We start from the raw sequence: 11550 nt of genomic DNA on the forward strand, positions 1-11550 counted from the left end.
TTCTGGATATTAGGAGAATAAATTTTAATATTTCCCATTCTCTCAGAGAAAAGTAGAAAGAGGGATCCCTGCAAAAGATTTGATTATATTTCATAAAATATTTCATGTTAAATAAGCTAAGAATGATTAAAGATCCTTGTGTGGCAATCTTATTTGGGTAGTCCTTTGTTTTGTAGAATACTCTTGGTAAATTATATTTTTCATTCTTTCACCATACTCAAAAGTAGCTTTGGGCAGAGTCAGTGATCATTTCCCACTGGAGGAAATGGCAGGTGAATTTTTAGAGTAAATATATTTATTAATCATTTTAAGAGGTTGCTTCCACTGCAATCCTTCTTGGCGAAACTAAACCTTCATTGAAAGAGCAACTGGTTTCTGTTAGTAGACATTAAAGAATCAGGACAAAGGCTATAATGAACAAACCCAGAAAAAGAACAGTAACAAGTCAGGCTGCTACAGTATATAATCCCAAGGGGTGCAATTAATTTACAACCTGCCACATGCAGAACATATAACCAATAGGGACATAATTCAGTTCAGTTGCTCAGTCGTGTTCGACTCTTTGCAACCCTATGGACTGCAACACTCCAGGCTTCCCTGTCCATCACCAACTCCTGGAGCTTGCTCAAACTCATGTCCATCAAGTCAGGGATGCCATCCAACCTTCTCAGTCCCTGTCATTCCCTTCTCTTATGGCCATCAGTCTTTCCCAGCACTAAGATCTTTTCCAATGAGTCAGTTCTTCACATCAGTTAAATACAGTAAAAGGACACAATAAGTGACTAAATAGTTAATAGAATTAGGGAATTAATCTCCTCTACACTAGGATTTTAAATAGAATAAATATGAGAGACCCCTGCCATTACTCAGGAAAGAGGTGTGCTTAACCACAAAACCAAGCAGGCTTGCTTAGCAACAAAACCATTCAAAAGATGCATGAGACATGCCCTAAAACAATAAAACTATGGTGACATGAGACTCACATCCTGCCCAGTGAGCTCAGGATGTTAATGACCCCTAGGATATGCTCTCTGCACAGATAAAAATCAATACTTTGTGGACCTAGCTTGACCATGTAGGGAGAAGAAAACTCCCCTGCCCAACCTGAAGGAGGAGCTGATGATGGAAGCATGATGTCTACTCAAGAAAGACAAAGATGTCCCCCCCCCCACTTTTCTTATGATTATTAAACTGTAGCCCCATAAGTTCTCAGGGCACAGCAACCCCTCACCCACCCACTTGTAAGCCTTACAATTTCCTATTCTAATAAATCACTTTTTATCTATCACTTTGCTTCTTGTTGAATTCCTTCTGTGCTGAGACATAAAGGGCCGTTATATTAGAGCTCTTTCGAGCTCCCCAAACCAAATAACCAAATAGTTTCATAATATACAATTCTAAGGTTAAAAATTCATTAGAAAAAGGAAACTGGAATAAAAGATAACTGAAAGGAATATAAAGATTCTATAATTTCCATATGTATTATGGGGAGTACTCACACAAATACCACCCTGAACATATTTTACCTTAATAATTAAAAATAAGGAGAATTAAAAACTGCACTAAATGTAAAATTGTAGTCAAAATTTTCTATAATTTTGCATTCTTGTGCCTTTAATGCTAAAAGTGAAAGTGAAAGTCACTCAGTCCTGTCCAACTTTTTGCGACTCCTTGGACTATATATCCCGTGGAATTCTCTAGGCCAGAATACTGGAGTGGGTAGCCTTTTCCTTCTCCAGGGGCTCTTCCCAACCCAGGCATCGAACCCAGGTCTAGCCCATTGGATTCTTTACCAGCTGAGCCACAAGAGAAGGCCTTAATATAATGCTATGTTACTAACTAATATTCTCATACAAGATAAACTAATGAGTCCTGATTCATTGCTCAGCAAGGAGAAGGGTCTTGGTTAATGTACAGTGTAGCTCCCCCCAACCCCACACCCTCTTTCATTCTAAGTATTTACTGGGGCAAATCATCAAACCAAGAAGGTCTATCACCACAAATTCATTTTACTTGAATTTTGATCTACAACATATAACTCCTATTTAAAAAAAAATACAAATTCATATTCCCTATAGCTGCTTTCACAATTCTCTACTCCTGTTTAAAATCACTCCTTGAGAGAATTGAAAACACTCACTCTATCTAAACTTCTCTTGCCTTTCTCTATTTATTTCTACCACTCTACAGAAATTAATCCTGTTCAAGACACTAATCATTTTCACAATGCCAAGTCAAACATTTATTGTTTATACTTTATAGCACTTGGCTTCCTAGCATTAGATTCTGTTGATCATTCTCTTTTTGAAACACTTGGTTTGGATTCCAGAACACTGAAAATTCCTGGTTTGATGTAGATTCTGCTGAACTTTCTATGTAGATGATTGCATTGTTTGAAAATATTGACAATTTTATTTTTCCTTCCTCAACTTCATCCTGTATATTTCCTCTTGAATTATAATATAAAGAAAATATGAAGCCTATGGTAATAACAATGCATCCCAAGCCTTATTTCTGATATACAGCAAATGACACATTCTTTATTGAATAGATTTTGATTTTTGTTACATGGAATTTATCTAGTTAAGCGATTTTTGCTTTATTCATGGTTTTTGAGAATTTGAAATAACAAAATAATGTTGATAATACATTTTCTGCATTGGTTAAAGTGATGACTTTTTTCCCCCTGAAATAGCTTGTATAAAATTGAGATTATATGTATTGCTTGAGCTTTTGCTAGAATCTACTTGTAAAATCACCTGGGCCAAAGGAAGGGTAAATAATACATTGCAATATTATTTTCTTTACAGCTTATTGGTTTTCTTTCTTGAGGCAAATTTCTGTTCTCTTTACAGCAACAATTCTCGATATAATTGTCCCACTCTGATCCAAGGCAGAGACAAAGAATATACATTTGTCATTGCATTTTTGTTTTGTTTTTGTTCCCTTCATTTGGATTTTCACTGAGACTGTAGCCTTTTGAGAGTTCCAACTCTATTCAAAGTTCTCAGTTCCACTGCCCTTCTTATATCAGCTCCAGGACTGGTCTCCTGTCCCACTGTGGCAACCATTCTAAGTCTACACTGCTGTCAGTAACCCAGTAGTTCTGGCTTCAGTTATGCTTACCACTCTAATTTTCAGTTTCATCTTTGTTTTAAGCCTCCATGAATTCTTCTTGACTTCTTTTGCAAGCTCAGCTACACATGTAAAATAATGTTGTTGCTTTTGCATTTCTAACTACTTTATAGCAGGAGCTATTTCTTTCCAAAATATCTCATCAATCAGATTGCAAAATGTAGAAGTCTCATTTACTACAACTTTTCTAAATATAGTTATTTCAATAATTTCAAGATGTTACAAAGCAATGACCTAAGATCCTGTTTATTTAAAATTTTTTTCTTTACATAATGAAATACATTATAAAGATTATGTATATGATGTATATAAGTACAGTTTAAAGAAAAAAAATGAACATTTGTGTACTCATTTACCTGGATCAATAAACATGCGTAATCTGTACACCAGAAGTCTCTCAATAAAAGTTAATCATCATCAGATCAGATCAGATCAGATCAGTCGCTCAGTCGTGTCTGACTCTTTGCGACCCCATGAATTGGAGCACGCCAGGCCTCCCTGTTCATCACCAGCTCCCGGAGTTCACCCAGACTCACGTCCATCGAGTCAGCGATGCCATCCAGCCATCTCATCCTCTGTCGTTCCCTTCTCCTCTTGCCCCCAATCCCTCCCAGCATCAGAGTCTTTTCCAATGAGTCAATTCTTTGCATGAGGTGGCCAAAGTACTGGAGTTTCCGCTTTAACATCATCCCTTCCAAAGAAATCCCAGGGCTGATCTCCTTCACAATGGACTGGTTAGATCTCCTTGCAGTCCAAGGGACTCTCAAGAGTCTTCTCCAACACCACAGTTCAAAAGCATCAATTCTTAGGTGCTCAGCTTTCTTTATAGTCCAACTCTCACATCCATACAGGACTACTGGAAAAAGCATAGCCTTGACTAGCCTGACTTTGTTGACAAAGTAATGTCTCTGCTTTTGAACATGCTATCTAGGTTGGTCAAAACTTTCCTTCCAAGGAGTAAGCGTCTTTTAATTTCATGGCTGCAGTCACCATCTGCAGTGATTTTGGAGCCCCAAAAAATAAAGTCTGACACTGTTTCCACTGTTTCCCCATCTATTTCCCATGAAGTGATGGGACCGGGTGCCACGATCTTCGTTTTCTGAATGTTGAGCTTTAAGCCAACTTTTTCACTCTCCACTTTCACTTTCATCAAGAGGCTTTTTGATCCAAACCCTTCACTCCATCATGTGCCTACTGTTCTAACTCTTAAATTAATAATTCATTCCCTTTCCTTTATTGTTTTACCATTTGTGTATGCATGTCACCTCATCCAAAGAGCTGACTCATTGGAAAAACTCTGATGCTGGGAGGGATTGGGGGCAGGAGGAGAAGGGGATGACAGAGGATTAGATGCCTGGATGGCATCACTGACTCGATGGACGTGAGTTTGGGTAAACTCTGGGAGTTGGTGATGGACAGGGAGGCCTGGCATGCTGCAATTCATGGGGTCGCAAACAGTCGGACACGACTGAGTGACTGAACTGAACTGAATGCAAGTCTAAACAATGTATTGTTTAGTTTTGTTAATGTGTTGTCATACTGTGCTTGTTTCCTGATTTTTTTTTAACATTATCAAGAGGTTTAATCTCACATTGATATGAATAGCTGTGATTTATGGGTGGGATATCATATATCATTTTTATCAGCTCCTTATTAAAGGAAATTATGGTTATATGTACTTTTTAATTTGTAAGAAGTATGACATAAACATATCTTCTTGTATAAGATTTATTCTAGATACTGAGATGATCTTTGAATGGAATAGCTGCATTTTAGGGCTTATACATACTTAGATTGATAGAAAGCCCAAAATATTTCCAAAAGGGTTTTAAATTTATGCTCCTGTCTACAGTGAATAAGAGTTCTTAATTTTCTAAGTATTCCAGGCAATATTTAGTTTTATCAGTTGTTTAAATTTTGGTCAATCTAGTAAGTATAAAAGAGTACATCATTTTGTGTTTGATTTGCATTTCCCTAATTACCGGTGAGACTGAATAACCTTTCATTTGTTCATCCACTCTTCATGTTTTCTCCCCTATGACTCAATGCTCACATTTTTTCCCATTTTTACCTTGAGTCATTACACATTTTGTTGTTGATGATAACAGAATATATATATATATATATATATGTATATAATAAGTATCAGTATAATAGCTGCAGATACTGCAAATCCTAGAGACATTTTTACTATGGTATCTTTTAATGAATAAAAGTTCTTAATTTTAATATAAATGAATTTATTTTCCATTATAGTTTGCATTCTTTTGGAATCTGGTCATTTCATCTTTAAAAATAGATTAAGAGTACTCTGTAATATCACTGGTAGCATCAAGTATTACCTTGGGGAAGGGAATAGCTACCCACTCCAGTATTCTTGCCTGGAGAATTCCATGGACAGAGGAACCTGGGGCCATAGTCAGACATGACTGAGCAACTAACACTTTTGCTTTTCACCAAGTATTATGATGAATACAGCTTCTCAATACCTCTGTTAATAAGCCTGTTGATAGCTTTTGATATCTTTGGTTATACAAAATTGTCAATCCCTTTGCTGAAGTGACAATATCTTGGTTTTTCATCCTTCTGTAGACCTTTGATTCATATTTTAAAGCATTTCATTTAAATATTGCTTTTGTCCATAGTCTGTCTTCATTCCGTTGTTCTCACTCCTTAGGGTCTTTCAGAGTAACTTAACATCCTACTATTTTATTTACCACCTCTCAACCAATGTCATCTCCTTTGGATTCTTGGGCTCATATTTCTGATTTCAACTGACATTTCCACTCAGATGTCACAAGATAAACTCAAATCCAAACCTGAATTCTTTCTCGAATTAGATCTCTAATGGTTATTCTATGAACTAGTGGTCCTAATAGTCACACAGTCACCTAGGCTAAAGATTCAGATGCCATTTTTAATATGTCCTTTCCTACACTGCCACATGTTATTCATTGAACCCTATATTCCATTCTAAATATTTCTCATGTCTATCTCTTCCTTGTTATGCACAGCACCAAACCTCATGTCTCACATAGATCTCTAAAAGAAGTTATTAATTTTTCTTGATAAACTTAGTTTCTAAAACTTATCTTCTATAAAACTACCAACAATCCAAATAAAGTAAAAAAAAAATTATTGAAGGTTTATTATAGCACTAAATTATTTTCCCTATCTATATGAGCACAAATTAGTTAGAGATAAAAATACTGTTTTTTTTATTAAAAAAAAAAAAAAAAAAGCTGACTATAGAATGTGGCTTCACATCCAGAGTAAAAGGGCAGGTTAACATTCTTCTGCAAATTAGGGATAAGACTCCAAGTCAGAGGCACAGTCTCTTCTATTGTGTCAAATTTTGGCCCTTTCAGTTAACCACCCAACAGAGGAGCAGGCCAGAAAACACCTTTTCATTAGGCAGGCATATCCAAGAGATAATTTCCCTTAGATTTATCTGTTAGATAATTCCATTCATACTCAGTGGGAAGTAGTCATTGAAAGATAAGGAAAGAGGAAGTCTTAGATCAAAGAAGGTTATTGATCCTCTAACAAAATTTCCCCAACTTTCCACAGTGATCCATCACCTACAGGCTATTACTTGAGTTCCTCATCTTGGCAAATCAAATATCACTTTCTTCTTCTGCCCACATCCTCGGGCCTCCACCATCTCCATCAGCAGCTCTTGCTATATTCTTCCTTGCACCTCAGTCTAGCTGCACTTGTTCAGTAACAACATCATGTCTAACTCTTTTGCCACACCAGGGACTGTAGTCCCCCAGGCTCCTCTGACCTTGGGATTTCCCAGGCAAGAATACTGAAGTGGGTTGCCATTTCCTCCTCCAGGGGTCTTCCCAACCCAGAGGTTGAACCTAGGTCTCCTGCATTTGCAGGTGAGTTCTTTACCACTGAATCACCAGGGAAGCTCCTAGCAGCACTTACCTACCCATAATGTTCAGCATTCCTTTGTTCTGAGTCTTTACTTTTCTCTTCTTGATGCCCTAACTATCCTTCGTGAAAATTCCCTCAATTTATCCCACAGATGTCAGTTATCTATTGAACTCCCATATATATACTTTGAGTTTGTGCCTTTTTTTTTTTCTTTCTTTCTTTCTGGAAAGCATTTCATTTTCCCCATTCCAACTGTGTGAAATCACCCTGTATTTTGGATCTATAATATTATCTGCCATTCAAGATTAAGTTTCCTTTGTTGCATTTTAGTGACCTATTTTTGTGTATATCTCACCCACTAGCCTATAAACTCTTCAGGGTAAATATTCTAAGACAAAAAGAACACTACAGATCATCAAAATGTTTGATAAGCCAATCTACTTTTCCTTAAACTTTTGACCTGCTTGTTGAATCTCAGTTGTTTTCCCTTTGGATTTGACAATAGGTTAGGCTTCTTAGTTTTGATCCTTTTCATTTAAAAAAATTTTTCATCTGAGTTTATCCTTGCTCTTTCTTGGCCTCACCAACTCCCACCTAATCAACCATGGCCTTCAGGGCCCCATCTCAAATATACCTGCACCTAGCCTTCCCTGGATAGACAAAATATGAAACATCTCTTCTGTCTTTCCTGTTCTGCCTCCTCCAGAGCTTTCAGCTTAGAACTCTATAACGGATATAAAAAAGATGAAAACAGCCTCTGATGTCTATGCTAAGGGGAAAAAGCCATATTTCTTTTAGCAAACACTTATAAAATGTTATATTAAATGCTCTTTTCTGTTTTTTACACTTTAGTCAGGTGACATACAAGCATAGCAACAGAAAACTGAACACAAGGAGCACAGTTTAGACTTATAATCAAATAAAAATTTTCAAAATTAATCTGGCAGATACTCCTATTACACATAACAGTTATTATGCATATGGTAATATGCTACTAATGGTAAATAGCTCTCACAAATAACTCTTGGCAATATTGCTTCCTCATATTGAAACCAATATTTCTTGGTTACCATATTTCTTGGTTCATTCTCTAGTATTTAAAAGCAGCAATAAATGTTGACAGTTTCCCCTGATAGCATGTACAGTTTAATTTTCATCTCTTGCACACAAGTACACCAATTTTTACTGAAATCTAGGATCTAATTATTTTTTCCTAAGTCCTAGCATTTTATGGCTTCTTAGGCTAATGATGCACTTCTTCTCAGATAATTCTGTGATGGAATAGATAGCTCCTTACTTCCTATTCAGACACTTCAAAAGAAGACTCTATGGATGACTAATTTATCAAATGACCAACTGGGAATCAATGGATGAGACTGAGAAAATATCTTTTCATCCAAAAATGGTGCATAATATAATTATATCAAATGAGAGTCATTGATTGTAAGTGACAAAGCCTAACTTCATTCAAAGCTCAGTGCCTTTGATCTAACTCAGATCTTGGCATTAGATGAGTGTTGTAACCAAAGTAGTTTTGGATGAATAAATTAAGTAAAAATTTTATAGGCTGTCTGTTGAATTCTTCCTCAGTTACCTAGGATATGTTAACCACAGGTAGATATTTCCATGGATAAAACTATTTCCTAAAGTATATTTATGTGATGATATCTGTACTTAAACATCATAGTTAAATCCCCTTATCAGCTATGCCTATAATGTTGAAAAGAGGCATTTTCTTTCCAGAGGTTAATTGCTTCCACCTCTATTTCACAATCCTAAACTTCTCTCAGTTCTACTGAGAAAATGTGTCCAATTTTAACTGCAAGTCTCCCTACCAACATTTCTGGCCAACAGAAAAAGATGTAAGTTTTTTTCTAAACATTTGGTGTTTTCCATATCAATTTATTCCTGATGATAACGAAAATAGGAGACTTCTGAAAACTGTCAGATAACATAGTGAAGAAAAGTGAAAGAAGGCAGGAAGCACACTATTGCTATTTTTGCAAGCATTTAAATATATTTGTTTACATTATGCCAATTTTTCTCTGGCTTTATAAGTCACTTTTGTTGGCTAAGCATAGGTTAAGATCTAGGAAACTCTTAAAAAATCAACCAAATACCTCAACATCTTATTTAATGTAGAATCTCCTATAAGTGCAGATGCATCAATAAATTGAGCTTCATTAAAATTTATGTCTTGTCTTACTTGATTTCAGATCAGATCAGATCAGTCGCTCAGTCATGTCCGACTCTTTGCGACCCCATGAATTGCAGCACGCCAGGCCTCCCTGTCCATCACCAACTCCCAGAGTTCACCCAGACTCACGTCCATCAACTCAGTGATGTCATCCAGCCATCTCATCCTCTGTCGTCCCCTTCTCCTCCTGCCCCCAATCCCTCCCAGCATCAGACTCTTTTCCAATGAGTCAACTCTTCGCATGAGGTGGCCAAAGTAGTGGAGTTTCAGCTTTAGCATCATTCCCTCCAAAGAAGTCCCAGGGCTGATCTCCTTCAGAATGGACTGGTTGGATCTCCTTGCAGTCCAAGGGACTCTCAAGAGTCTTCTCCAACACCACAGTTCAAAAACATCAATTCTTCGGTGCTCAGCCTTCTTCACAGTCCAACTCTCACATCCATACATGACCACAGGAAAAACCATAGCCTTGACTAGACGAACCTTTGTTGGCAAAGTAATGTCTCTGCTTTTGAATATGCTATCTAGGTTGGTCATAACTTTCCTTCCAAGGAGTAAACGTCTTTTAATTTAATTTAGCATCTACTAAATCAATTCTTCACTATTTTTTAATAATACAAATTAGTGAATTACTTTATTTTTTCCTGGATGGAACTTTGATTCTGCATTTTACTTTGTAGATAATTTAAATACAAATTTGTGTTTCCAAGGGAACAGTAATGAAAAGAGGGTCATGACTTCCTCAAGCAAGGCAGTTCTTTTGCAAAGCATTTCAGAAATCCTCTGGGTCCTCCAAGAAATTGTGATTACAATTATTAGGCTATAACTTAAAAAAAAAGAAAAAAACATCCAGGATCTTGACTTTTATATTAAAGATCTGACAATGTTGTGCATTCAACTGGATTTGTAATTCATTAACCCACAGAATGACTCTGTGACCTTGGTTTTTAGGAATGTCAGCTTTGCACTTGTAAGAAATATGAAATTATTTCAGTCACATACTTTCTCAGCTTCAGTCCCTGACTTCAGGCAAGAGTTTGAGATTGAAGTCAGATTTTTGTTATCCGGTTGCCCAATGCCATTCAGAAGGAACCATCCTATCTTGACTTTTTTTTTTATTTTTACTCCTCATTTTCACTAAATGGGTGAAATGGGGACACTTACTTTGTCTTCTCAGTCTTAAACTCCAGTGATGACCTTATGTTATTTTACACAAGTAAGAGTCATTGGTCATGCATTATTATTTCCCCATCCTGTTACATGAAAAAGGTTTTTATTGTATATTACCCATTTTTAATTTCCAGCTTAAGGAGAATATCTTAAGTCATCTTCAGGGATCTATAGACTATACAATTTACTTAGTAGTAATTGTTAAGTCAGCTAGAATTCTTGGAGAAGGAAATGGCAAACCACCCCAGTATTCTTGATTGGAAATCCCATGTACAGTGGAGCCTAGTGGGCTATAGTCCATGGGGTGGCAAAAGAGTTGGACACAACTTAGCAACTAAACAACAGCTGGAATTAGGTTTAAAACCATAGAAATAAGCTCTTTCCAGGTTAAACGTAAAAAGTGGGGACAGATATTATTCCAAAGATATTGTGGTATTGCCAATAAATGAAAGGAAGGTTAAATATGAAAAGACAGGTTAGAATTTAGGCTAGGAAATTTCTGAGGATATCAAATTCAGAAGCTCATATATTGTTGTTCTACTATTGTTCAGCTCCACTGACTATCTATTCCAACAATGATACAAAGAAAGTAGGTCATTTCACCATTTTTTAATAGGCAAATTTGTATATAAAAGGACAGAAAAAGTTACCTTTGACAATGAAAGAGAAAATAATACAAGTAAAGTTTAAATTTCTTCATCTGGAGAGAATGACCCAAGAACAAAGTGAATAAGGTAAGTGAGTATATTTTTTTAGACTTCTCCAGTTTTAGTTAATAGAACACTATGCAAGTGGAAATGTCAGTAAAGTTGTTTAGAAAATTGGATATTAGAGGGTATTTGGAGAGTGTGTGAATATTTAGTAATTATTTCATAGATAAGATATTTAAAGCACCGAAGTGTATGAGAACGCCTCAAAAAAAGATATGTAGGGGAAAAGTCAAGCAAAGAATCAAGTAGATATTCATATTTAGTGAGGTAGAAGGAGGAGTGAGATAAAAAGTCAAATTTAGAAACTAAAAGTCACAGAAGTCATAATAGTCATAGAAGGATAATAGAATTGTAAAAAAAATATAGGGAGACAATATTTTAAAAGCTGGTATTTTATACTATAACTAATATCATATTCTATAGTTAAAATAAATAGTTATTATTGAAGTAACAAAT

This window comes from Bos mutus, chromosome 11 (genome assembly GCF_027580195.1).
Source record: "Bos mutus isolate GX-2022 chromosome 11, NWIPB_WYAK_1.1, whole genome shotgun sequence".
NCBI lineage: Eukaryota > Metazoa > Chordata > Mammalia > Artiodactyla > Bovidae > Bos > Bos mutus.